The sequence below is a fragment of the Ranitomeya imitator genome, chromosome 5, assembly GCF_032444005.1.
Source record: "Ranitomeya imitator isolate aRanImi1 chromosome 5, aRanImi1.pri, whole genome shotgun sequence".
NCBI lineage: Eukaryota > Metazoa > Chordata > Amphibia > Anura > Dendrobatidae > Ranitomeya > Ranitomeya imitator.
Genome location: NC_091286.1, coordinates 125,797,961 through 125,825,562, shown reverse-complemented (window position 1 = coordinate 125,825,562; position 27,602 = coordinate 125,797,961). Strand labels below are relative to the sequence as shown.

The 27,602-nt window shown below is 37.2% G+C and overlaps 18 non-coding genes across 18 annotated transcripts; all 18 read right to left on the bottom strand.

Moving 5' to 3' along the window:
• Positions 1 to 1,120: 1,120 nt before the first annotated feature.
• Positions 1,121 to 1,203, bottom strand: TRNAL-UAA (transfer RNA leucine (anticodon UAA)). The gene has a single exon. It is a non-coding gene; the product is annotated as a tRNA-Leu (tRNA).
• A 2,084-nt stretch (positions 1,204 to 3,287) lies between these two features.
• On the bottom strand, positions 3,288 to 3,370 carry TRNAL-UAA (transfer RNA leucine (anticodon UAA)). Its single transcript has one exon. It is a non-coding gene; the product is annotated as a tRNA-Leu (tRNA).
• A 6,892-nt stretch (positions 3,371 to 10,262) lies between these two features.
• On the bottom strand, positions 10,263 to 10,345 carry TRNAL-UAA (transfer RNA leucine (anticodon UAA)). The gene has a single exon. It is a non-coding gene; the product is annotated as a tRNA-Leu (tRNA).
• A 993-nt stretch (positions 10,346 to 11,338) lies between these two features.
• TRNAL-UAA (transfer RNA leucine (anticodon UAA)) lies at positions 11,339 to 11,421 on the bottom strand. Its single transcript has one exon. It is a non-coding gene; the product is annotated as a tRNA-Leu (tRNA).
• Positions 11,422 to 12,425: 1,004 nt separating this feature from the next.
• On the bottom strand, positions 12,426 to 12,508 carry TRNAL-UAA (transfer RNA leucine (anticodon UAA)). Its single transcript has one exon. It is a non-coding gene; the product is annotated as a tRNA-Leu (tRNA).
• A 1,004-nt stretch (positions 12,509 to 13,512) lies between these two features.
• On the bottom strand, positions 13,513 to 13,595 carry TRNAL-UAA (transfer RNA leucine (anticodon UAA)). Its single transcript has one exon. It is a non-coding gene; the product is annotated as a tRNA-Leu (tRNA).
• A 1,003-nt stretch (positions 13,596 to 14,598) lies between these two features.
• Positions 14,599 to 14,681, bottom strand: TRNAL-UAA (transfer RNA leucine (anticodon UAA)). Its single transcript has one exon. It is a non-coding gene; the product is annotated as a tRNA-Leu (tRNA).
• Positions 14,682 to 15,685: 1,004 nt separating this feature from the next.
• On the bottom strand, positions 15,686 to 15,768 carry TRNAL-UAA (transfer RNA leucine (anticodon UAA)). Its single transcript has one exon. It is a non-coding gene; the product is annotated as a tRNA-Leu (tRNA).
• A 1,003-nt stretch (positions 15,769 to 16,771) lies between these two features.
• Positions 16,772 to 16,854, bottom strand: TRNAL-UAA (transfer RNA leucine (anticodon UAA)). The gene has a single exon. It is a non-coding gene; the product is annotated as a tRNA-Leu (tRNA).
• Positions 16,855 to 17,858: 1,004 nt separating this feature from the next.
• TRNAL-UAA (transfer RNA leucine (anticodon UAA)) lies at positions 17,859 to 17,941 on the bottom strand. Its single transcript has one exon. It is a non-coding gene; the product is annotated as a tRNA-Leu (tRNA).
• Positions 17,942 to 18,932: 991 nt separating this feature from the next.
• Positions 18,933 to 19,015, bottom strand: TRNAL-UAA (transfer RNA leucine (anticodon UAA)). Its single transcript has one exon. It is a non-coding gene; the product is annotated as a tRNA-Leu (tRNA).
• Positions 19,016 to 20,019: 1,004 nt separating this feature from the next.
• On the bottom strand, positions 20,020 to 20,102 carry TRNAL-UAA (transfer RNA leucine (anticodon UAA)). The gene has a single exon. It is a non-coding gene; the product is annotated as a tRNA-Leu (tRNA).
• Positions 20,103 to 21,106: 1,004 nt separating this feature from the next.
• Positions 21,107 to 21,189, bottom strand: TRNAL-UAA (transfer RNA leucine (anticodon UAA)). The gene has a single exon. It is a non-coding gene; the product is annotated as a tRNA-Leu (tRNA).
• Positions 21,190 to 22,973: 1,784 nt separating this feature from the next.
• TRNAL-UAA (transfer RNA leucine (anticodon UAA)) lies at positions 22,974 to 23,056 on the bottom strand. Its single transcript has one exon. It is a non-coding gene; the product is annotated as a tRNA-Leu (tRNA).
• Positions 23,057 to 24,047: 991 nt separating this feature from the next.
• TRNAL-UAA (transfer RNA leucine (anticodon UAA)) lies at positions 24,048 to 24,130 on the bottom strand. The gene has a single exon. It is a non-coding gene; the product is annotated as a tRNA-Leu (tRNA).
• Positions 24,131 to 25,134: 1,004 nt separating this feature from the next.
• On the bottom strand, positions 25,135 to 25,217 carry TRNAL-UAA (transfer RNA leucine (anticodon UAA)). Its single transcript has one exon. It is a non-coding gene; the product is annotated as a tRNA-Leu (tRNA).
• A 1,004-nt stretch (positions 25,218 to 26,221) lies between these two features.
• On the bottom strand, positions 26,222 to 26,304 carry TRNAL-UAA (transfer RNA leucine (anticodon UAA)). Its single transcript has one exon. It is a non-coding gene; the product is annotated as a tRNA-Leu (tRNA).
• A 990-nt stretch (positions 26,305 to 27,294) lies between these two features.
• Positions 27,295 to 27,377, bottom strand: TRNAL-UAA (transfer RNA leucine (anticodon UAA)). Its single transcript has one exon. It is a non-coding gene; the product is annotated as a tRNA-Leu (tRNA).
• Between the last annotated feature and the right edge of the window lie 225 nt (positions 27,378 to 27,602).

The following is a 27,602-nucleotide window of genomic DNA, read 5'->3' as shown; positions in this document are numbered from 1 at the left end:
GATGACAGACGGGAATTCATGAACCACAAGGGTAAAAACATCCTGGGGCGAACTGCCGGGGGTGAAATTATGATGACGGATGGGAATTCATGAACCACAAGGGTACAAACATCCTGGGGCGAACTGCTGGAGGTGAAATTATGATGACGGATGGGAATTCATGAACCACAAGGGTACAAATATCCGGGGGCGAACTGCCGGGGGTGAAACATTGATGATGGACAGGAATTCATGAACCACAAGGGTACAAATATCCAGGGGCGAACTGCCAGGGGCAAACATTGATGACGGACAAGAATTCATGAACCACAAGGGTACAAATATCCGGGGGCAAACTGCTGGAGTCGAAACATTGATGACGGAGGGGAATTCGTGAACCACAAGGGTACAAACATCCGGGGCAAACTGCCGGGGGGGAAACTGCTGGGGGCGAAATGTGTAGGGGTAAAATGTGCGGGGGCGAAACATCCTGGGGACAAAATTTGCGGGGGTGAAATGTACCCAGGGGCGAACTGCTGGGGGCAATATGTGCGGGGGTGAAATGTGCGGGGGCAAAACATCCTGGGGGCCAAATGCTGGTGACGAAATGTGCAGGGGCGAAATGTACCCAGGGGTGAACTACTGGGGGCGAACTTCTGGGGGCAAAATGTGCAGGGGTGAAATGTGCGGGTGCAAAACATCCTGGGGCAAAATGCTGGGAACGAAATGTGCGGGGGCGAAATGTACCCAGGGGCAAACTGCTGGGGGCGAACTACTGTGGGCGAACAGCTGGAGGCGAACTGCTGAGGCGAAAAATCCTATAACCAAAAAAACTTTTCTTTTGCTCAAACATTACTCCATTTTCAGAAACCTGTAGAATTTCAAGTATAAAAATCATACCAGGAGTGGGGTTCGAACCCCCTCACTTTTTAAGTTTGGAACTTACTGTAATATCATGCTCTAATGTACTAGAAATTCATCTCATAATGGAAAAAATAAACATTAAAGGGCGATAGTCAGGGACACTGAAAGGTTAATACTGCACTATCTGCCAACAAAAACATTTGCTGAAACATTACTCCTTTTGCTGAAACATTACTCCTTTTTCAGAAATCTTGTAGAATTTCAAGTGTAAAACTCATACCAAAAATGAGGTTCGAACCCACGAGGATACATATCCATTGGATCTTAAGTCCAACGCCTTAACCACTCGGCCATCCTGGTGAATGCACGTGAATTATGGATTTCGTAGGCAGCTAGTGTTTATTGAAAGTGAACTCTCTTACGAAGTTTGCACTAACAAATTTTTTTTAAGACACTTATCAAGAGCCGGACACAGATTTTTACTGGGAACCTTCCTGTTGACTGTAAATTTCATCCAGAAAAAAATATTTTTCCACTATATGTAGATTTTCATTTTTCATTACATGTTTAGTGTGGTGACCAAGAGTGAATATTGGAATAAAATGCCATCGAGATTTGTCAACAACACTAAGCACAAAGTTTTAGTTTCTTTAAACACTTTAACTTCTCCAAAAAAGCTCACAGTTGTCAATTTAATCACATTACCATAGGCCAGATTTTCTCCCGCATATTTTACATTTCATGACATCCTACGTACACTGGCCATCTTTTTTTCTAGATTACCCCCCTCTAGTAGATAATGTTTTTTTGTGAATGGATTGCGCTATATTTCTATATTTCTCATATTATTTTAACTTCAAATGTTTCTTTGGGACTGTAGTTTGAATATTTACCTCAGATATTCAAATTTGTCTTAATCCCTACATTTTCCTCAATATTTAAGTTTGGAACTTACTGTAATATCATGCTCTAATGTACTAGAGATTCATCTCATAATGGAAAAAATAAACATAAAAGGGCCATAGTCAGGTATATTGAAGGGTTAATACTGTGCTATCGGGCAACAAGAACTTTTCTTTTGCTCAAACAATACTCCATTTTCAGAAACCTTGTAGAATTTGAAGTATAAAAATCATACCAGGAGTGAGGTTCGAACCTCCTCAATTTTTAAGTTTGGAACTAACTGTAATATCATGCTCTAATGTACTAGAAATTCATCTCATAATGGAAAAAATAAACAGTAAAGGGTGATACTCAGGGGTTCTGAAAGGTTAATACTGCACTATCTGCCAACAAGAACATTTCTTTTGCTGAAACATTACTCCTTTTTCAGAAATGTCGTAGAATTTCAAGTGTAAAACTCATACCAGGGTTCGAACCCACGAGGATACATATCCATTGGATCTTAAGTCCAACGCCTTAACCACTCGGCCATCCTGGTGAATGCACATGAAGTTTTGGATTTCGTAGGCAGCTAGTGTTTATTGAAAGTGAACTCTCTTACGAAGTTTGCACTAACAAATTTTTTTTAAGACACTTATCAAGAGCCGGACACAGATTTTTACTGGGAACCTTCCTGTTGACTGTAAATTTCATCCAGAAAAAAATATTTTTCCGCTATATGTAGATTTTCATTTTTCATTACATGTTTAGTGTGGTGACCAAGAGTGAATATTGGAATAAAATGCCATCGAGATTTGTCAACAACACTAAGCACAAAGTTTTAGTTTCTTTAAACACTTTAACTTCTCCAAAAAAGCTCACAGTTGTCAAATTAATCACTTTACCATAGGCCAGATTTTCTCCCGCATATTTTACATTTCATGACATCCTACGTACACTGGCCATCTTTTTTTCTGGATTACACCCCTCTAGTAGATAATGTTTTTTGTGAATGGATTGCGCTATATTTCTATATTTCTCATATTATTTTTACTTCAAATGTTTCTTTGTTACTGTAGTTTGATTATTTACCTCAGATATTCAAATTTGTCTTAATCCCTACATTTTCCTCAATATTTAAGTTGGAACCTACTGTAATATCATGCTCTAATGTACTAGAGATTCATCTCATAATGGAAAAAATAAACATAAAAGGGCCATAGTCAGGTATATTGAAGGGTTAATACTGTGCTATCGGGCAACAAGAACTTATCTTTTGCTCAAACATTATTCCATTTTCAGAAACCTTGTAGAATTTGAAGTATAAAAATCATACCAGGAGTGGGGATCGAACCTCCTCAATTTTTAAGTTTGGAACTTACTGTAATATCATGCTCTAATGTACTAGAAATTCATCTCATAATGGAAAAAATAAACATTAAAGGGCGATACTCAGGGGTTCTGAAAGGTTAATACTGCACTATCTGCCAACAAGAACATTTCTTTTGCTGAAACATTACTCCTTTTTCAGAAATCTCGTAGAATTTCAAGTGTAAAACTCATACAAGGAGTGGGGTTCGAACCCACGAGGATACATATCCATTGGATCTTAAGTCCAACGCCTTAACCACTCGGCCTTCCTGGTGAATGTACATGCAGTTTTGGATTTCGTAGGCAGCTAGTGTTTATTGAAAGTGAACTCTCTTACGAAGTTTGCACTAACAAATTTTTTTTAAGACACTTATCAAGAGCCGGACACAGATTTTTACTGGGAACCTTCCTGTTGACTGTAAATTTCATCCAGAAAAAAATATTTTTCCACTATATGTAGATTTTCATTTTTCATTACATGTTTAGTGTGGTGACCAAGAGTGAATATTGGAATAAAATGCCATCGAGATTTGTCAACAACACTAAGCACAAAGTTTTAGTTTCTTTAAACACTTTAACTTCTCCAAAAAAGCTCACAGTTGTCAAATTAATCACTTTACCATAGGCCAGATTTTCTCCCGCATATTTTACATTTCATGACATCCTACGTACACTGGCCATCTTTTTTTCTGGATTACCCCCTCTAGTAGATAATGTTTTTTGTGAATGGATTGCGCTATATTTCTATATTTCTCATATTATTTTTACTTCAAATGTTTCTTTGTTACTGTAGTTTGATTATTTACCTTAGATATTCAAATTTGTCTTAATCCCTACATTTTCCTCAATATTTAACCCCTTCATGACCCAGCCTATTTTGACCTTAAAGACCTTGCCGTTTTTTGCAATTCTGACCAGTGTCCCTTTATGAGGTAATAACTCAGGAACGCTTCAACGGATCCTAGCGGTTCTGAGATTGTTTTTTCGTGACATATTGGGCTTCATGTTAGTGTTAAATTTAGGTCAATAAATTCTGCGTTTATTTGTGATAAAAACGGAAATTTGGCGAAAATTTTGAAAATTTCGCAATTTTCACATTTTGAATTTTTATTCTGTTAAACCAGAGAGATATGTGACACAAAATAGTTAATAAATAACATTTCCCACATGTTTACTTTACATCAGCACAATTTTGGAAACAAAATTTTTTTTTGCTAGGAAGTTATAAGGGTTAAAATTTGACCAGCGATTTGTCATTTTTACAACGAAATTTACAAAACCATTTTTTTTAGGGACCACCTCACATTTGAAGTCAGTTTGAGGGGTCTATATGGCTGAAAATACCCAAAAGTGACACCATTCTAAAAACTGCACCCCTCAAGGTACTCAAAACCACATTCAAGAAGATTATTAACCCTTCAGGTGCTTCACAGCAGCAGAAGCAACATGGAAGGAAAAAATGAACATTTAACTTTTTAGTCACAAAAATTATCTTTTAGCAACAATTTTTTTATTTTCCCAATGGTTAAAGGAGAAACTGAACCACGAAAGTTGTTGTCCAATTTGTCCTGAGTACGCTGATACCTCATATGTGGGGGTAAACCACTGTTTGGGCGCACGGCAGGGCTTGGAAGGGAAGGAGCGCCATTTGACTTTTTGAATTAAAAATTGGCTCCACTCTTTAGCGGACACCATGTCACGTTTGGAGAGCCCCCGTGTGCCTAAAAATTGGAGCTCCCCCACAAGTGACCCCATTTTGGAAACTAGATGCCCCAAGGAACTTATCTAGATGCATAGTGAGCACTTTGAACCCCCAGGTGCTTCACAAATTGATCCGTAAAAATGAAAAAGTACTTTTTTTTCACAAAAAAATTCTTTTAGCCTAAATTTTTTCATTTTTACATGGGCAACAGGATAAAATGGATCCAAAAATGTGTTGGGCAATTTCTCCAGAGTACACCAATACCTCACATGTGGGGGTAAACCACTGTTTGGGCACATGGTAAGGCTCGGAAGGGAAGGAGCGCCATTTGACTTTTTGAATGAAAAATTATTTCCATCGTTAGCGGACACCATGTCGCGTTTGGATAGCTCCTGTGTGCCTAAACATTGGCGCTCCCCCACAAGTGACCCCATTTTGGAAACTAGACCCCCCAAGGAACTTATTTAGATGCCTAGTGAGCACTTTAAACCCTCAGGTGCTTCACAAATTGATCTGTAAAAATGAAAAAGTACTTTTTTTCACAAAAAAATTCTTTTCGCCTCAATTTTTTCATTTTCACATGGGCAGTAGGATAAAATGGATCATAAAATTTGTTGGGCAATTTCTCCCGAGTACGTCGATACCTCATATGTGGGGGTAAACCACTGTTTGGGCACATGGTAAGGCTCGGAAGGGAAGGCGCGCCATTTGACTTTTTGAATGGAAAATTAGCTCCAATTGTTAGCGGACACCATGTCGCGTTTGGAGAGCCCCTGTGTGCCTAAACATTGGAGCTCCCCCACAAGTGACCCCATTTTGGAAACTAGACCCCCCAATGAACTTATCTAGATGCATATTGAGCACTTTAAACCCCCAGGTGCTTCACAGAAGTTTATAACGCAGAGCCATGAAAATAAAAAATAATTTTTCTTTCCTCAAAAATGATTTTTTAGCCTGGAATTTCCTATTTTGCCAAGGATAATAGGAGAAATTGGACCACAAATATTGTTGTCCAGTTTGTCCTGAGTACGCTGATACCCCATATGTGGGGGTAAACCACTGTTTGGGCGCACGGCAGGGCTCGGAAGGGATGGCACGGCATTTGGCTTTTTAAATGGAAAATTAGCTCCAATCATTAGCGGACACCATGTCACGTTTGGAGAGCCCCTGTGTGCCTAAACATTGGAGATCCCTCAGAAATGACCCCATTTTGGAAACTAGACCCCCAAAGGAACTAATCTAGATGTGTGGTGAGGACTTTGAACCCCCAAGTGCTTCACAGAAGTTTATAACGCAGAGCCATGAAAATAAAAAAATAAAAATATTTTCTCAAAAATGATCTTTTAGCCTGCAATTTTTTATTTTCCCAAGGGTAACAGGAGAAATTTGACCCCAAAAGTTGTTGTCCAGTTTCTCCTGAGTACGCTGATACCCCATATGTGGGGGTAAACCACTGTTTGGGCACATGCCGGGGCTCGGAAGTGAAGTAGTGACGTTTTGAAATGCAGACTTTGATGGAATGCTCTGTGGGCGTCACGTTGCGTTTGCAGAGCCCCTGATGTGGCTTAACAGTAGAAACCCCCCACAAGTGACCCCATTTTGGAAACTAGACCCCCAAAGGAACTTATCTAGATGTGTGGTGAGCACTTTGAACCCCCAAGTGCTTCATAGAAGTTTGTAATGCCGAGCCGTGAAAATAATAAATACGTTTTCTTTCCTCAAAAATAATTATTTAGCCCAGAATATTTTATTTTCCCAAGAGTTACAGAAGAAATTGGACCCCAAAAGTTGTTGTCCAATTTCTCCTGAGTACGCTGATACCCCATATGTGGGGGTAAACCACTGTTTGGGCACATGCCGAGGCTCGGAAGTGAAGTAGTGACGTTTTGAAATGCAGACTTTGATGGAATGCTCTGTGGGCGTCACGTTGCGTTTGCAGAGCCCCTGATGTGGCTTAACAGTAGAAACCCCCCACACGTGACCCCATTTTGGAAACTAGACCCCGAAAGGAACTTATCTAGATGTGTGGTGAGCACTTTGAACCCCCAAGCGCTTCATAGAAGTTTATAATGCAGAGCCGTGAAAATAATAAATACGTTTTCTTTCCTCAAAAATAATTATTTAGCCCAGAATTTTTTAATTTTCCCAAGGGTAACAGGAGAAATTTGACCCCAATATTTGTTGTCCAGTTTCTCCTGAGTACGGTGATACCCCATATGTGGGGGTAAACTACTGTTTGGGCACATGCCGGGGCTTGGAATTGAAGTAGTGACGTTTTGAAATGCAGACTTTGATGGAATGCTCTGCGGGCGTCACGTTGCGTTTGCAGAGTCCCTGATGTGCCTAAACAGTAGAAACCCCCCACAAGTGACCCCATTTTGGAAACTAGACCCCGAAAGGAACTTATCTAGATGTGTGGTGAGCACTTTGAACCCCCAAGTGCTTCATAGAAGTTTATAATGCAGAGCCGTGAAAATAATAAATACGTTTACTTTCCTCAAAAATAATTATTTAGCCCAGAATTTTTTATTTTCCCAAGGGTTACAGGAGAAATTGGACCCCAAAAGTTGTTGTCCAGTTTCTCCTGAGTACGCTGATACCCCATGAGTGGGGGTAAACCACTGTTTGGGCACACGTCGGGGCTCAGAAGGGAAGTAGTGACTTTTGAAATGCAGACTTTGATGGAATAGTCTGCGGGTGTCACGTTGCGTTTGCAGAGCCCCTGGTGTGCCTAAACAGTAGAAACCCCCACAAGTGACCCCATTTTAGAAACTAGACCCCCCAAGGAACTTATCTAGATATGTGGTGAGCACTTTGAACCCCCAAGTGCTTCACAGACGTTTACAACGCAGAGCCGTGAAAATAAAAAATCATTTTTCTTTCCTCAAAAATTATGTTTTAGCAAGCATTTTTTTAGATTCACAAGGGTAACAGGAGAAATTGGACCCCAGTAATTGTTGCGCAGCTTGTCCTGAGTATGCTGGTACCCCATATGTGGGGGTAAACCACTGTTTGGGCACACGTCAGGGCTCAGAAGTGAGGGAGCACCATTTGACTTTTTGAATACGAGATTGGCTGGAATCAATGGTGGCGCCATGTTGCGTTTGGAGACCCCTGATGTGCCTAAACAGTGGTAACCCCTCAATTCTAACTCCAACACTAACCCCAACACACCCCTAACCCTAATCCCAACTGTAGCCATAACCCTAATCACACCCTTAACCACAACCCTAATTCCAACCCTAACCCTAAGGCTATGTGCCCACGTTGCGGATTCGTGTGAGATATTTCCGCACCATTTTTGAAAAATCCGCGGGTAAAAGGCACTGCGTTTTACCTGCGGATTTTCCGCGGATTTCCAGTGTTTTTTGTGCGGATTTCACCTGCGGATTCCTATTGAGGAACAGGTGTAAAACGCTGCGGAATCCGCACAAAGAATTGACATGCTGTGGAAAATACAACGCAGCGTTTCCGCGCGGTATTTTCCGCACCATGGGCACAGCGGATTTGGTTTTCCATAGGTTTACATGGTACTGTAAACCTGATGGAACACTGCTGCGAATCCGCAGCGGCCAATCCGCTGCAGATCCGCAGCCAACTCCGCACCATGTGCACATAGCCTAATTCTAAAGGTATGTGCACACGCTGCGGAAAACGCTGCGGATCCGCAGCAGTTTCCCATGAGTTTACAGTTCAATGTAAACCTACGGGAAACAAAAATCGCTGTACACATGCTGCGGAAAAACTGCACGGAAACGCAGCGGTTTACATTCCGCAGCATGTCACTTCTTTGTGCGGATTCCGCAGCGGTTTTACAACTGCTCCAATAGAAAATCGCAGTTGTAAAACCGCAGTGAAATGCGCAGAAAAAAACGCGGTAAATCCGCCATAAATCCGCAGCGGTTTAGCACTGCGGATTTATCAAATCCGCAGCGGAAAAATCCGCAGAGGACCAGAATACGTGTGCACATACCGAAACCCTAGCCCTAACCCTACCCCTAACCCTACCCCTAACCCTACCCCTAACCCTACCCCTAACCCTAACCCTAACCCTACCCCTAACCCTACCCCTAACCCTACCCCTACCCCTAACCCTAACCCTACCCCTAACCCTAACCCTATTCTAACATTAGTGGAAAAAAAAAATTCTTTATTTTTTTATTGTCCCTACCTATGGGGGTGACAAAGGGGGGGGGGGTCATTTATTATTTTTTTTTATTTTGATCACTGAGATATAATCTATCTCAGTGATCAAAATGCACTTTGGAACGAATCTGCCGGCCGGCAGATTCGGCGGGCGCACTGCGCATGCGCCCGCCATTTTGGAAGATGGCGGCGCCCAGGGAGAAGACAGACGGGACCCCGGCTGGATCGGTAAGTATGATGGGGTGGGGGGGACCATGGGGAGGGGGGATCGGAGCATGGGGGGGGAATCGGAGCGCGGGAGGGGTGGAACGGAGCACGGGGGGTGTGGAACGGAGCACGGGGGGGCTGGAATGGAGCACGGGGGGGTGGAACGGAGCACCGGGGGGGGTGGATCGGAGTGCAGGGGGGGTGATTGGAGCACGGGGGGGTGATTGGAGCACGGGGGTGAGCGGACAAGAGCACGGGGGGAGCGGAGCACAGGACGGAGGGGAGCGGGGCAGTGTACCGGGCAGATCGGAGGGCTGGGGGGGCGATCGGAGGGGTGGGGTGGGGGCACATTAGTATTTCCAGCCATGGCCGATGATATTTCAGCATCGGCCATGGCTGGATTGTAATATTTCACCAGTTATAATAGGTGAAATATTACAAATCGCTCTGATTGGCAGTTTCACTTTCAACAGCCAATCAGAGCGATCGTAGCCACGAGGGGGTGAAGCCACCCCCCCTGGGCTAAACTACCACTCCACCTGTCCCTGCAGATCGGGTGAAATGGGAGTTAACCCTTTCACCCGGCCTGCAGGGACGCGATCTTTCCATGACGCCACATAGGCGTCATGGGTCGGATTGGCACCGACTTTCATGACGCCTACGTGGCGTCATGGGTCGGGAAGGGGTTAAGTTGGAACCTACTGTAATATCATGCTCTAATGTACTAGAGATTCATCTCATAATGGAAAAAATATACATAAAAGGGCCATAGTCAGGTATATTGAAGGGTTAATACTGTGCTATCGGGCAACAAGAACTTTTCTTTTGCTCAAACATTACTCCATTTTCAGAAACCTTGTAGAATTTGAAGTATAAAAATCATACCAGGAGTGGGGTTCGAACCTCCTCAATTTTTAAGTTTGGAACTTACTGTAATATCATGCTTTAATGTACTAGAAAATCATCTCATAATGGAAAAAATAAACATTAAGGGGCGATACTCAGGGGTTCTGAAAGGTTAATACTGCACTATCTGCCAACAAGAACATTTCTTTTGCTGAAACATTACTCCTTTTTCAGAAATCTCGTAGAATTTCAAGTGTAAAACTCATACCAGGAGTGGGGTTCGAACCCACGAGGATACATATCCATTGGATCTTAAGTCCAACGCCTTAACCACGCGGCCATCCTGGTGAATGCGCATGAAGTTTTGGATTTCGTAGACAGCTAGTGTTTATTGAAAGTGAACTCTCTTACGAAGTTTGCACTAACAAATTTTTTTTAAGACACTTATCAAGAGCCGGACACAGATTTTTACTGGGAACCTTCCTGTTGACTGTAAATTTCATCCAGAAAAAAATATTTTTCCACTATATGTAGATTTTCATTTTTCATTACATGTTTAGTGTGGTGACCAAGAGTGAATATTGGAATAAAATGCCATCGAGATTTGTCAACAACACTAAGCACAAAGTTTTAGTTTCTTTAAACACTTTAACTTCTCCAAAAAAGCTCATAGTTGTCAAATTCATCACTTTACCATAGGCCAGATTTTCTCCCGCATATTTTACATTTCATGACATCCTACGTACACTGGCCATCTTTTTTTCTAGATTACCCCCCTCTAGTAGATAATGTTTTTTTGTGAATGGATTGCGCTATATTTCTATAGTTCTCATATTATTTTAACTTCAAATGTTTCTTTGGGACTGTAGTTTCAATATTTACCTCAGATATTCAAATTTGTCTTAATCCCTACATTTTCCTCAATATTTAAGTTTGGAAACTACTGTAATATCATGCTCTAATGTACTAGAGATTCATCTCATAATGGAAAAAATAAACATAAAAGGGCCATAGTCAGGTATATTGAAGTGTTAATACTGTTCTATCGGGCAACAAGAACTTTTCTTTTGCTCAAACATTACTCCATTTTCAGAAACCTTGTAGAATTTGAAGTATAAAAATCATACCAGGAGTGGGGTTCGAACCTCCTCAATTTTTAAGTTTGGAACTTACTGTAATATCATGCTCTAATGTACTAGAAATTCATCTCATAATGGAAAAAATAAACATTAAAGGGGTTCTGAAAGGTTAATACTGCACTATCTGCCAACAAGAACATTTCTTTTGCTGAAACATTACTCCTTTTTCAGAAATCTCGTAGAATTTCAAGTGTAAAACTCATACCAGGAGTGGGGTTCGAACCCACGAGGATACATATCCATTGGATCTTAAGTCCAACGCCTTAACCACTCGGCCATCCTGGTGAATACGCATGAAGTTTTGGATTTCGTAGACAGCTAGTGTTTATTGAAAGTGAACTCTCTTACGAAGTTTGCACTAACAAATGTTTTTTAAGACACTTATCAAGAGCCGGACACAGATTTTTACTGGGAACCTTCCTGTTGACTGTAAATTTCATCCAGAAAAAAATATTTTTCCACTATATGTAGATTTTCATTTTTCATTACATGTTTAGTGTGGTGACCAAGAGTGAATATTGGAATAAAATGCCATCGAGATTTGTCAACAACACTAAGCACAAAGTTTTAGTTTCTTTAAACACTTTAACTTCTCCAAAAATGCTCATAGTTGTCAAATTCATCACTTTACCATAGGCCAGATTTTCTCCCGCATATTTTACATTTCATGACATCCTACGTACACTGGCCATCTTTTTTTCTGGATTACCCCCCTCTAGTAGATAATGTTTTTTGTGAATGGATTGCGCTATATTTCTATATTTCTCATATTATTTTAACTTCAAATGTTTCTTTGGGACTGAAGTTTGAATATTTACCTCAGATATTCAAATTTGTCTTAATCCCTACATTTTCCTCAATATTTAATTTTGGAAACTACTGTAATATCATGCTCTAATGTACTAGAGATTCATCTCATAATGGAAAAAATAAACATAAAAGGGCCATAGTCAGGTATATTGAAGTGTTAATACTGTTCTATCGGGCAACAAGAACTTTTCTTTTGCTCAAACATTACTCCATTTTCAGAAACCTTGTAGAATTTGAAGTATAAAAATCATACCAGGAGTGGGGTTCGAACCTCCTCAATTTTTAATTTTGGAACTTACTGTAATATCATGCTCTAATGTACTAGAAATTCATCTCATAATGGAAAAAATAAACATTAAAGGGCGATACTCAGTGGTTCTGAAAGGTTAATACTGCACTATCTGCCAACAAGAACATTTCTTTTGCTGAAACATTACTCCTTTTTCAGAAATGTCGTAGAATTTCAAGTGTAAAACTCATACCAGGTGTGGGGTTCGAACCCACGAGGATACATATCCATTGGATCTTAAGTCCAACGCCTTAACCACTCGGCCATCCTGGTGAATGCGCATGAAGTTTTGGATTTCGTAGACAGCTAGTGTTTATTGAAAGTGAACTCCCTTACGAAGTTTGCACTAACAAATTTTTTTTAAGACACTTATCAAGAGCCGGACACAGATTTTTACTGGGAACCTTCCTGTTGACTGTAAATTTCATCCAGAAAAAAATATTTTTCCACTATATGTAGATTTTCATTTTTCATTACATGTTTAGTGTGGTGACCAAAAGTGAATATTGGAATAAAATGCCATCGAGATTTGTCAACAACACTAAGCACAAAGTTTTAGTTTTTTTAAACACTTTAACTTCTCCAAAAAAGCTCACAGTTGTCAAATTAATCACTTTACCATAGGCCAGATTTTCTCCCGCATATTTTACATTTCATGACATCCTACGTACACTGGCCATCTTTTTTTCTGGATTACCCCCCTCTAGTAGATAATGTTTTTTGTGAATGGATTGCGCTATATTTCTATATTTCTCATATTATTTTAACTTCAAATGTTTCTTTGGGACTGTAGTTTGAATATTTACCTCAGATATTCAAATTTGTCTTATTCCTCACATTTTCCTCAATATTTAAGTTTGGAACCTACTGTAATATCATGCTCTAATGTACTAGAGATTCATCTCATAATGGAAAAAATAAACATAAAAGGGCCATAGTCAGGTATATTGAAGTGTTAATACTGTTCTATCGGGCAACAAGAACTTTTCTTTTGCTCAAACATTACTCCATTTTCAGAAACCTTGTAGAATTTGAAGTATAAAAATCATACCAGGAGTGGGGTTCGAACCTCCTCAATTTTTAAGTTTGGAACTTACTGTAATATCATGCTCTAATGTACTAGAAATTCATCTCATAATGGAAAAAATAAACATTAAAGGGCGATACTCAGGGGTTCTGAAAGGTTAATACTGCACTATCTGCCAACAAGAACATTTCTTTTGCTGAAACATTACTCCTTTTTCGGAAATCTCGTAGAATTTCAAGTGTAAAACTCATATCAGGAGTGGGGTTCGAACCCACGAGGATACATATCCATTGGATCTTAAGTCCAACGCCTTAACCACGCTGCCATCCTGGTGAATGCACATGAAGTTTTGGATTTCGTAGGCAGCTAGTGTTTATTGAAAGTGAACTCTCTTATGAAGTTTGCACTAACAAATTTTTTTAAGACACTTATCAAGAGCCGGACACAGATTTTTACTGGGAACCTTCCTGTTGACTGTAAATTTCATCCAGAAAAAAATATTTTTCCACTATATGTAGATTTTCATTTTTCATTACATGTTTAGTGTGGTGACCAAGAGTGAATATTGGAATAAAATGCCATCGAGATTTGTCAACAACACTAAGCACAAAGTTTTAGTTTCTTTAAACACTTTAACTTCTCCAAAAAAGCTCACAGTTGTCAAATTAATCACTTTACCATAGGCCAGATTTTCTCCCGCATATTTTACATTTCATGACATCCTACGTACACTGGCCATCTTTTTTTCTGGATTACCCCCTTCTAGTAGATAATGTTTTTTGTGAATGGATTGCGCTATATTTCTATATTTCTCATATTATTTTAACTTCAAATGTTTCTTTGGGACTGTAGTTTGAATATTTACCTCAGATATTCAAATTTGTCTTATTCCTCACATTTTCCTCAATATTTAAGTTTGGAACCTACTGTAATATCATGCTCTAATGTACTAGAGATTCATCTCATAATGGAAAAAATAAACATAAAAGGGCCATAGTCAGGTATATTGAAGTGTTAATACTGTTCTATCGGGCAACAAGAACTTTTCTTTTGCTCAAACATTACTCCATTTTCAGAAACCTTGTAGAATTTGAAGTTTAAAAATCATACCAGGAGTGGGGTTCGAACCTCCTCAATTTTTAAGTTTGGAACTTACTGTAATATCATGCTCTAATGTACTAGAAATTCATCTCATAATGGAAAAAATAAACATTAAAGGGCGATACTCAGTGGTTCTGAAAGGTTAATACTGCACTATCTGCCAACAAGAACATTTCTTTTGCTGAAACATTACTCCTTTTTCAGAAATGTCGTAGAATTTCAAGTGTAAAACTCATACCAGGTGTGGGGTTCGAACCCACGAGGATACATATCCATTGGATCTTAAGTCCAACGCCTTAACCACTCGGCCATCCTGGTGAATGCGCATGAAGTTTTGGATTTCGTAGACAGCTAGTGTTTATTGAAAGTGAACTCCCTTACGAAGTTTGCACTAACAAATTTTTTTTAAGACACTTATCAAGAGCCGGACACAGATTTTTACTGGGAACCTTCCTGTTGACTGTAAATTTCATCCAGAAAAAAATATTTTTCCACTATATGTAGATTTTCATTTTTCATTACATGTTTAGTGTGGTGACCAAAAGTGAATATTGGAATAAAATGCCATCGAGATTTGTCAACAACACTAAGCACAAAGTTTTAGTTTTTTTAAACACTTTAACTTCTCCAAAAAAGCTCACAGTTGTCAAATTAATCACTTTACCATAGGCCAGATTTTCTCCCGCATATTTTACATTTCATGACATCCTACGTACACTGGCCATCTTTTTTTCTGGATTACCCCCCTCTAGTAGATAATGTTTTTTGTGAATGGATTGCGCTATATTTCTATATTTCTCATATTATTTTAACTTCAAATGTTTCTTTGGGACTGTAGTTTGAATATTTACCTCAGATATTCAAATTTGTCTTATTCCTCACATTTTCCTCAATATTTAAGTTTGGAACCTACTGTAATATCATGCTCTAATGTACTAGAGATTCATCTCATAATGGAAAAAATAAACATAAAAGGGCCATAGTCAGGTATATTGAAGTGTTAATACTGTTCTATCGGGCAACAAGAACTTTTCTTTTGCTCAAACATTACTCCATTTTCAGAAACCTTGTAGAATTTGAAGTATAAAAATCATACCAGGAGTGGGGTTCGAACCTCCTCAATTTTTAAGTTTGGAACTTACTGTAATATCATGCTCTAATGTACTAGAAATTCATCTCATAATGGAAAAAATAAACATTAAAGGGCGATACTCAGGGGTTCTGAAAGGTTAATACTGCACTATCTGCCAACAAGAACATTTCTTTTGCTGAAACATTACTCCTTTTTCGGAAATCTCGTAGAATTTCAAGTGTAAAACTCATATCAGGAGTGGGGTTCGAACCCACGAGGATACATATCCATTGGATCTTAAGTCCAACGCCTTAACCACGCTGCCATCCTGGTGAATGCACATGAAGTTTTGGATTTCGTAGGCAGCTAGTGTTTATTGAAAGTGAACTCTCTTATGAAGTTTGCACTAACAAATTTTTTTAAGACACTTATCAAGAGCCGGACACAGATTTTTACTGGGAACCTTCCTGTTGACTGTAAATTTCATCCAGAAAAAAATATTTTTCCACTATATGTAGATTTTCATTTTTCATTACATGTTTAGTGTGGTGACCAAGAGTGAATATTGGAATAAAATGCCATCGAGATTTGTCAACAACACTAAGCACAAAGTTTTAGTTTCTTTAAACACTTTAACTTCTCCAAAAAAGCTCACAGTTGTCAAATTAATCACTTTACCATAGGCCAGATTTTCTCCCGCATATTTTACATTTCATGACATCCTACGTACACTGGCCATCTTTTTTTCTGGATTACCCCCTTCTAGTAGATAATGTTTTTTGTGAATGGATTGCGCTATATTTCTATATTTCTCATATTATTTTAACTTCAAATGTTTCTTTGGGACTGTAGTTTGAATATTTACCTCAGATATTCAAATTTGTCTTATTCCTCACATTTTCCTCAATATTTAAGTTTGGAACCTACTGTAATATCATGCTCTAATGTACTAGAGATTCATCTCATAATGGAAAAAATAAACATAAAAGGGCCATAGTCAGGTATATTGAAGTGTTAATACTGTTCTATCGGGCAACAAGAACTTTTCTTTTGCTCAAACATTACTCCATTTTCAGAAACCTTGTAGAATTTGAAGTTTAAAAATCATACCAGGAGTGGGGTTCGAACCTCCTCAATTTTTAAGTTTGGAACTTACTGTAATATCATGCTCTAATGTACTAGAAATTCATCTCATAATGGAAAAAAAAAACATTAAAGGGCGATACTCAGGGGTTCTGAAAGGTTAATACTGCACTATCTGCCAACAAGAACATTTCTTTTGCAGAAACATTACTCCTTTTTCAGAAATCTCGTAGAATTTCAAGTGTAAAACTCATACCAGGGGTGGGGTTTGAACCCACGAGGATACATATCCATTGGATCTTAAGTCCAACGCCTTAACCACTCGGCCATCCTGGTGAATGCACATGAAGTTTGGGATTTCGTAGGCAGCTAGTGTTTATTGAAAGTGAACTCTCTTACGAAGTTTGCACTAACAAATTTTTTTTAAGACACTTATCAAGAGCCGGACACAGATTTTTACTGGGAACCTTCCTGTTGACTGTAAATTTCATCCAGAAAAAAATATTTTTCCACTATATGTAGATTTTCATTTTTCATTACATGTTTAGTGTGGTGACCAAGAGTGAATATTGGAATAAAATGCCATCGACATTTGTCAACAACACTAAGCACAAAGTTTTAGTTTCTTTAAACACTTTAACTTCTCCAAAAAAGCTCATAGTTGTCAAATTCATCACTTTACCATAGGCCAGATTTTCTCCCGCATATTTTACATTTCATGACATCCTACGTACACTGGCCATCTTTTTTTCTGGATTACCCCCCTCTGGTAGATAATGTTTTTTGTGAATGGATTGCGCTATATTTCTATATTTCTCATATTATTTTAACTTCAAATGTTTCTTTGGGACTGTAGTTTGAATATTTACCTCAGATATTCAAATTTGTCTTATTCCTCACATTTTCCTCAATATTTAAGTTTGGAACCTACTGTAATATCATGCTCTAATGTACTAGAGATTCATCTCGTAATGGAAAAAATAAACATAAAAGGGCCATAGTCAGGTATATTGAAGTGTTAATACTGTTCTATCGGGCAACAAGAACTTTTCTTTTGCTCAAACATTACTCCATTTTCAGAAACCTTGTAGAATTTGAAGTATAAAAATCATACCAGGAGTGGGGTTCGAACCTCCTCAATTTTTAAGTTTGGAACTTACTGTAATATCATGCTCTAATGTACTAGAAATTCATCTCATAATGGAAAAAATAAACATTAAAGGGCAATACTCAGGGGTTCTGAAAGGTTAATACTGCACTATCTGCCAACAAGAACATTTCTTTTGCAGAAACATTACTCCTTTTTCTGAAATCTCGTAGAATTTCAAGTGTAAAACTCATACCAGGGGTGGGGTTTGAACCCACGAGGATACATATCCATTGGATCTTAAGTCCAACGCCTTAACCACTCGGCCATCCTGGTGAATGCACATGAAGTTTGGGATTTCGTAGGCAGCTAGTGTTTATTGAAAGTGAACTCTCTTACGAAGTTTGCACTAACAAATTTTTTTTAAGACACTTATCAAGAGCCGGACACAGATTTTTACTGGGAACCTTCCTGTTGACTGTAAATTTCATCCAGAAAAAAATATTTTTCCACTATATGTAGATTTTCATTTTTCATTACATGTTTAGTGTGGTGACCAAGAGTGAATATTGGAATAAAATGCCATCGAGATTTGTTAACAACACTGAGCACAAAGTTTTAGTTTCTTTAAACACTTTAACTTCTCCAAGAAAGCTCATAGTTTTCAAATTCATCACTTTACCATAGGCCAGATTTTCTCCCGCATATTTTACATTTCATGACATCCTACGTACACTGGCCATCTTTTTTTCTGGATTACCCCCCTCTATTAGATAATGTTTTTTGTGAATGGATTGCGCTATATTTCTATATTTCTCATATTATTTTAACTTCAAATGTTTCTTTGGGACTGTAGTTTGAATATTTACCTCAGATATTCAAATTTGTCTTATTCCTCACATTTTCCTCAATATTTAAGTTTGGAACCTACTGTAATATCATGCTCTAATGTACTAGAGATTCATCTCATAATGGAAAAAATAAACATAAAAGGGCCATAGTCAGGTATATTAAAGTGTTAATACTGTTCTATCGGGCAACAAGAACTTTTCTTTTGCTCAAACATTACTCCATTTTCAGAAACCTTGTAGAATTTGAAGTATAAAAATCATACCAGGAGTGGGGTTTGAAACTCCTCAATTTTTAAGTTTGGAACTTACTGTAATATCATGCTCTAATGTACTAGAAATTCATCTCATAATGGAAAAAAATGAACATTAAAGGTTCTGAAAGGTTAATACTGCACTATCTGCCAACAAGAACATTTCTTTTGCTGAAACATTACTCCTTTTTCAGAAATCTCGTAGAATTTCAAGTGTAAAACTCATACCAGGAGTGGGGTTCGAACCCACGAGGATACATATCCATTGGATCTTAAGTCCAACGCCTTAACCACTCGGCCATCCTGGTGAATGCACATGAAGTTTGGGATTTCGTAGGCAGCTAGTGTTTATTGAAAGTGAACTCTCTTACGAAGTTTGCACTAACAAATATTTTTTAAGACACTTATCAAGAGCCGGACACAGATTTTTACTGGGAACCTTCCTGTTGACTGTAAATTTCATCCAGAAAAAAATATTTTTCCACTATATGTAGATTTTCATTTTTCACTACATGTTTAGTGTGGTGACCAAGAGTGAATATTGGAATAAAATGCCATCGAGATTTGTCAACAACATTAAGCACAAAGTTTTAGTTTCTTTAAACACTTTAACTTCTCCAAAAAAGCTCACAGTTGTCAAATTAATCACTTTACCATAGGCCAGATTTTCTCCCGCATATTTTACATTTCATGACATCCTACGTACACTGGCCATCTTTTTTTCTGGATTACCCCCCTCTAGTAGATAATGTTTTTTGTGAATGGATTGCGCTATATTTCTATATTTCTCATATTATTTTAACTTCAAATGTTTCTTTGGGACTGTAGTTTGAATATTTACCTCAGATATTCAAATTTGTCTTATTCCTCACATTTTCCTCAATATTTAAGTTTGGAACCTACTGTAATATCATGCTCTAATGTACTAGAGATTCATCTCATAATGGAAAAAATAAACATAAAAGGGCCATAGTCAGGTATATTGAAGTGTTAATACTGTTCTATCGGGCAACAAGAACTTTTCTTTTGCTCAAACATTACTCCATTTTCAGAAACCTTGTAGAATTTGAAGTATAAAAATCATACCAGGAGTGGGGTTCGAACCTCCTCAATTTTTAAGTTTGGAACTTACTGTAATATCATGCTCTAATGTACTAGAAATTCATCTCATAATGGAAAAAATAAACATTAAAGGGCGATACTCAGGGGTTCTGAAAGGTTAATACTGCACTATCTGCCAACAAGAACATTTCTTTTGCTGAAACATTACTCCTTTTTCAGAAATCTCGTAGAATTTCAAGTGTAAAACTCATACCAGGTGTGGGGTTCGAACCCACGAAGAGACATATCCATTGGATCTTAAGTCCAACGCCTTAACCACTCGGCCATCCTGGTGAATGCACATGAAGTTTTGGATTTCGTAGACAGCTAGTGTTTATTGAAAGTGAACTCTCTTACGAAGTTTGCACTAACAAATTTTTTTTAAGACACTTATCAAGAGCCGGACACAGATTTTTACTGGGAACCTTCCTGTTGACTGTAAATTTCATCCAGAAAAAAATATTTTTCCACTATATGTAGATTTTCATTTTTCATTACATGTTTAGTGTGGTGACCAAGAGTGAATATTGGAATAAAATGCCATCGAGATTTGTCAACAACACTAAGCACAAAGTTTTAGTTTCTTTAAACACTTTAACTTCTCCAAAAAAGCTCATAGTTGTCAAATTCATCACTTTACCATAGGCCAGATTTTCTCTCGCATATTTTACATTTCATGACATCCTACGTACACTGGCCATCTTTTTTTCTAGATTACCCCCCTCTAGTAGATAATGTTTTTTGTGAATGGATTGCGCTATATTTCTATATTTCTCATATTATTTTTACTTCAAATGTTTCTTTGTTACTGTAGTTTGATTATTTACCTCAGATATTCAAATTTGTCTTAATCCCTACATTTTCCTCAATATTTAAGTTTGGAACCTACTGTAATATCATGCTCTAATGTACTAGAGATTCATCTCATAATGGAAAAAATAAACATAAAAGGGCCATAGTCAGGTATATTGAAGTGTTAATACTGTTCTATCGGGCAACAAGAACTTTTCTTTTGCTCAAACATTACTCCATTTTCAGAAACCTTGTAGAATTTGAAGTATAAAAATCATACAAGGAGTGGGGTTCGAACCTCCTCAATTTTTAAGTTTGGAACTTACTGTAATATCATGCTCTAATGTACTAGAAAATCATCTCATAATGGAAAAAATAAACATTAAGGGGCGATACTCAGGGGTTCTGAAAGTTTAATACTGCACTATCTGCCAACAAGAACATTTCTTTTGCTGAAACATTACTCCTTTTTCGGAAATCTCGTAGAATTTCAAGTGTAAAACTCATATCAGGAGTGGGGTTCGAACCCACGAGGATACATATCCATTGGATCTTAAGTCCAACGCCTTAACCACGCTGCCATCCTGGTGAATGCACATGAAGTTTTGGATTTCGTAGGCAGCTAGTGTTTATTGAAAGTGAACTCTCTTACGAAGTTTGCACTAACAAATTTTTTTTAAGACACTTATCAAGAGCCGGACACAGATTTTTACTGGGAACCTTCCTGTTGACTGTAAATTTCATCCAGAAAAAAATATTTTTCCACTATATGTAGATTTTCATTTTTCATTACATGTTTAGTGTGGTGACCAAGAGTGAATATTGGAATAAAATGCCATCGACATTTGTCAACAACACTAAGCACAAAGTTTTAGTTTCTTTAAACACTTTAACTTCTCCAAAAAAGCTCATAGTTGTCAAATTCATCACTTTACCATAGGCCAGATTTTCTCCCGCATATTTTACATTTCATGACATCCTACGTACACTGGCCATCTTTTTTTCTGGATTACCCCCCTCTGGTAGATAATGTTTTTTGTGAATGGATTGCGCTATATTTCTATATTTCTCATATTATTTTAACTTCAAATGTTTCTTTGGGACTGTAGTTTGAATATTTACCTCAGATATTCAAATTTGTCTTATTCCTCACATTTTCCTCAATATTTAAGTTTGGAACCTACTGTAATATCATGCTCTAATGTACTAGAGATTCATCTCGTAATGGAAAAAATAAACATAAAAGGGCCATAGTCAGGTATATTGAAGTGTTAATACTGTTCTATCGGGCAACAAGAACTTTTCTTTTGCTCAAACATTACTCCATTTTCAGAAACCTTGTAGAATTTGAAGTATAAAAATCATACCAGGAGTGGGGTTCGAACCTCCTCAATTTTTAAGTTTGGAACTTACTGTAATATCATGCTCTAATGTACTAGAAATTCATCTCATAATGGAAAAAATAAACATTAAAGGGCGATACTCAGGGGTTCTGAAAGGTTAATTCTGCACTATCTGCCAACAAGAACATTTCTTTTGCAGAAACATTACTCCTTTTTCTGAAATCTCGTAGAATTTCAAGTGTAAATTCAAGAGTGAATATTGGAATAAAATGCCATCGACATTTGTCAACAACACTAAGCACAAAGTTTTAGTTTCTTTAAACACTTTAACTTCTCCAAAAAAGCTCATAGTTGTCAAATTCATCACTTTACCATAGGCCAGATTTTCTCCCGCATATTTTACATTTCATGACATCCTACGTACACTGGCCATCTTTTTTTCTGGATTACCCCCCTCTGGTAGATAATGTTTTTTGTGAATGGATTGCGCTATATTTCTATATTTCTCATATTATTTTAACTTCAAATGTTTCTTTGGGACTGTAGTTTGAATATTTACCTCAGATATTCAAATTTGTCTTATTCCTCACATTTTCCTCAATATTTAAGTTTGGAACCTACTGTAATATCATGCTCTAATGTACTAGAGATTCATCTCGTAATGGAAAAAATAAACATAAAAGGGCCATAGTCAGGTATATTGAAGTGTTAATACTGTTCTATCGGGCAACAAGAACTTTTCTTTTGCTCAAACATTACTCCATTTTCAGAAACCTTGTAGAATTTGAAGTATAAAAATCATACCAGGAGTGGGGTTCGAACCTCCTCAATTTTTAAGTTTGGAACTCACTGTAATATCATGCTCTAATGTACTAGAAATTCATCTCATAATGGAAAAAATAAACATTAAAGGGCGATACTCAGGGGTTCTGAAAGGTTAATACTGCACTATCTGCCAACAAGAACATTTCTTTTGCAGAAACATTACTCCTTTATCTGAAATCTCGTAGAATTTCAAGTGTAAAACTCATACCAGGGGTGGGGTTTGAACCCACGAGGATACATATCCATTGGATCTTAAGTCCAACGCCTTAACCACTCGGCCATCCTGGTGAATGCACATGAAGTTTGGGATTTCGTAGGCAGCTAGTGTTTATTGAAAGTGAACTCTCTTATGAAGTTTGCACTAACAAATTTTTTTTAAGACACTTATCAAGAGCCGGACACAGATTTTTACTGGGAACCTTCCTGTTGACTGTAAATTTCATCCAGAAAAAAATATTTTTCCACTATATGTAGATTTTCATTTTTCATTACATGTTTAGTGTGGTGACCAAGAGTGAATATTGGAATAAAATGCCATCGAGATTTGTTAACAACACTGAGCACAAAGTTTTAGTTTCTTTAAACACTTTAACTTCTCCAAGAAAGCTCATAGTTTTCAAATTCATCACTTTACAATAGGCCAGATTTTCTCCCGCATATTTTACATTTCATGACATCCTACGTACACTGGCCATCTTTTTTTCTGGATTACCCCCCTCTATTAGATAATGTTTTTTGTGAATGGATTGCGCTATATTTCTATATTTCTCATATTATTTTAACTTCAAATGTTTCTTTGGGACTGTAGTTTGAATATTTACCTCAGATATTCAAATTTGTCTTATTCCTCACATTTTCCTCAATATTTAAGTTTGGAACCTACTGTAATATCATGCTCTAATGTACTAGAGATTCATCTCATAATGGAAAAAATAAACATAAAAGGGCCATAGTCAGGTATATTAAAGTGTTAATACTGTTCTATCGGGCAACAAGAACTTTTCTTTTGCTCAAACATTACTCCATTTTCAGAAACCTTGTAGAATTTGAAGTATAAAAATCATACCAGGAGTGGGGTTTGAAACTCCTCAATTTTTAAGTTTGGAACTTACTGTAATATCATGCTCTAATGTACTAGAAATTCATCTCATAATGGAAAAAAATGAACATTAAAGGTTCTGAAAGGTTAATACTGCACTATCTGCCAACAAGAACATTTCTTTTGCTGAAACATTACTCCTTTTTCAGAAATCTCGTAGAATTTCAAGTGTAAAACTCATACCAGGAGTGGGGTTCGAACCCACGAGGATACATATCCATTGGATCTTAAGTCCAACGCCTTAACCACTCGGCCATCCTGGTGAATGCACATGAAGTTTGGGATTTCGTAGGCAGCTAGTGTTTATTGAAAGTGAACTCTCTTACGAAGTTTGCACTAACAAATATTTTTTAAGACACTTATCAAGAGCCGGACACAGATTTTTACTGGGAACCTTCCTGTTGACTTTAAATTTCATCCAGAAAAAAATATTTTTCCACTATATGTAGATTTTCATTTTTCACTACATGTTTAGTGTGGTGACCAAGAGTGAATATTGGAATAAAATGCCATCGAGATTTGTCAACAACATTAAGCACAAAGTTTTAGTTTCTTTAAACACTTTAACTTCTCCAAAAAAGCTCATAGTTTTCAAATTCATCACTTTACCATAGGCCAGATTTTCTCCCGCATATTTTACATTTCATGACATCCTACGTACACTGGCCATCTTTTTTTCTGGATTACCCCCCTTTAGTAGATAATGTTTTTTGTGAATGGATTGCGCTATATTTCTATATTTCTCATATTATTTTAACTTCAAATGTTTCTTTGGGACTGTAGTTTGAATATTTACCTCAGATATTCAAATTTGTCTTATTCCTCACATTTTCCTCAATATTTAAGTTTGGAACCTACTGTAATATCATGCTCTAATGTACTAGAGATTCATCTCATAATGGAAAAAATAAACATAAAAGGGCCATAGTCAGGTATATTGAAGTGTTAATACTGTTCTATCGGGCAACAAGAACTTTTCTTTTGCTCAAACATTACTCCAATTTCAGAAACCTTGTAGAATTTGAAGTATAAAAATCATACCAGGAGTGGGGTTCGAACCTCCTCAATTTTTAAGTTTGGAACTTACTGTAATATCATGCTCTAATGTACTAGAAATTCATCTCATAATGGAAAAAATAAACATTAAAGGGCGATACTCAGGGGTTCTGAAAGGTTAATACTGCACTATCTGCCAACAAGAACATTTCTTTTGCTGAAACATTACTCCTTTTTCAGATATCTCGTAGAATTTCAAGTGTAAAACTCATACCAGGAGTGGGGTTCGAACCCACGAGGACACATATCTATTGGATCTTAAGTCCAACGCCTTAACCACTCGGCCATCCTGGTGAATGCACATGAAGTTTGGGATTTCGTAGGCAGCTAGTGTTTATTGAAAGTGAACTCTCTTATGAAGTTTGCACTAACAAATTTTTTTTAAGACACTTATCAAGAGCCGGACACAGATTTTTACTGGGAACCTTCCTGTTGACTGTAAATTTCATCCAGAAAAAAATATTTTTCCACTATATGTAGATTTTCATTTTTCATTACATGTTTAGTGTGGTGACCAAGAGTGAATATTGGAATAAAATGCCATCGAGATTTGTCAACAACACTGAGCACAAAGTTTTAGTTTCTTTAAACACTTTAACTTCTCCAAGAAAGCTCATAGTTTTCAAATTCATCACTTTACCATAGGCCAGATTTTCTCCCGCATATTTTACATTTCATGACATCCTACGTACACTGGCCATCTTTTTTTCTGGATTACCCCCCTTTAGTAGATAATGTTTTTTGTGAATGGATTGCGCTATATTTCTATATTTCTCATATTATTTTAACTTCAAATGTTTCTTTGGGACTGTAGTTTGAATATTTACCTCAGATATTCAAATTTGTCTTATTCCTCACATTTTCCTCAATATTTAAGTTTGGAACCTACTGTAATATCATGCTCTAATGTACTAGAGATTCATCTCATAATGGAAAAAATAAACATAAAAGGGCCATAGTCAGGTATATTGAAGTGTTAATACTGTTCTATCGGGCAACAAGAACTTTTCTTTTGCTCAAACATTACTCCAATTTCAGAAACCTTGTAGAATTTGAAGTATAAAAATCATACCAGGAGTGGGGTTCGAACCTCCTCAATTTTTAAGTTTGGAACTTACTGTAATATCATGCTCTAATGTACTAGAAATTCATCTCATAATGGAAAAAATAAACATTAAAGGGCGATACTCAGGGGTTCTGAAAGGTTAATACTGCACTATCTGCCAACAAGAACATTTCTTTTGCTGAAACATTACTCCTTTTTCAGATATCTCGTAGAATTTCAAGTGTAAAACTCATACCAGGAGTGGGGTTCGAACCCACGAGGACACATATCTATTGGATCTTAAGTCCAACGCCTTAACCACTCGGCCATCCTGGTGAATGCACATGAAGTTTGGGATTTCGTAGGCAGCTAGTGTTTATTGAAAGTGAACTCTCTTATGAAGTTTGCACTAACAAATTTTTTTTAAGACACTTATCAAGAGCCGGACACAGATTTTTACTGGGAACCTTCCTGTTGACTGTAAATTTCATCCAGAAAAAAATATTTTTCCACTATATGTAGATTTTCATTTTTCATTACATGTTTAGTGTGGTGACCAAGAGTGAATATTGGAATAAAATGCCATCGAGATTTGTCAACAACACTGAGCACAAAGTTTTAGTTTCTTTAAACACTTTAACTTCTCCAAGAAAGCTCATAGTTTTCAAATTCATCACTTTACCATAGGCCAGATTTTCTCCCGCATATTTTACATTTCATGACATCCTACGTACACTGGCCATCTTTTTTTCTGGATTACCCCGCTCTATTAGATAATGTTTTTTGTGAATGGATTGCGCTATATTTCTATATTTCTCATATTATTTTAACTTCAAATGTTTCTTTGGGACTGTAGTTTGAATATTTACCTCAGATATTCAAATTTGTCTTATTCCTCACATTTTCCTCAATATTTAAGTTTGGAACCTACTGTAATATCATGCTCTAATGTACTAGAGATTCATCTCATAATGGAAAAAATAAACATAAAAGGGCCATAGTCAGGTATATTAAAGTGTTAATACTGTTCTATCGGGCAACAAGAACTTTTCTTTTGCTCAAACATTACTCCATTTTCAGAAACCTTGTAGAATTTGAAGTATAAAAATCATACCAGGAGTGGGGTTTGAAACTCCTCAATTTTTAAGTTTGGAACTTACTGTAATATCATGCTCTAATGTACTAGAAATTCATCTCATAATGGAAAAAATGAACATTAAAGGTTCTGAAAGGTTAATACTGCACTATCTGCCAACAAGAACATTTCTTTTGCTGAAACATTACTCCTTTTTCAGAAATCTCGTAGAATTTCAAGTGTAAAACTCATACCAGGAGTGGGGTTCGAACCCACGAGGATACATATCCATTGGATCTTAAGCCCAACGCCTTAACCACTCGGCCATCCTGGTGAATGCACATGAAGTTTGGGATTTCGTAGGCAGCTAGTGTTTATTGAAAGTGAACTCTCTTACGAAGTTTGCACTAACAAATATTTTTTAAGACACTTATCAAGAGCCGGACACAGATTTTTACTGGGAACCTTCCTGTTGACTGTAAATTTCATCCAGAAAAAAATATTTTTCCACTATATGTAGATTTTCATTTTTCATTACATGTTTAGTGTGGTGACCAAG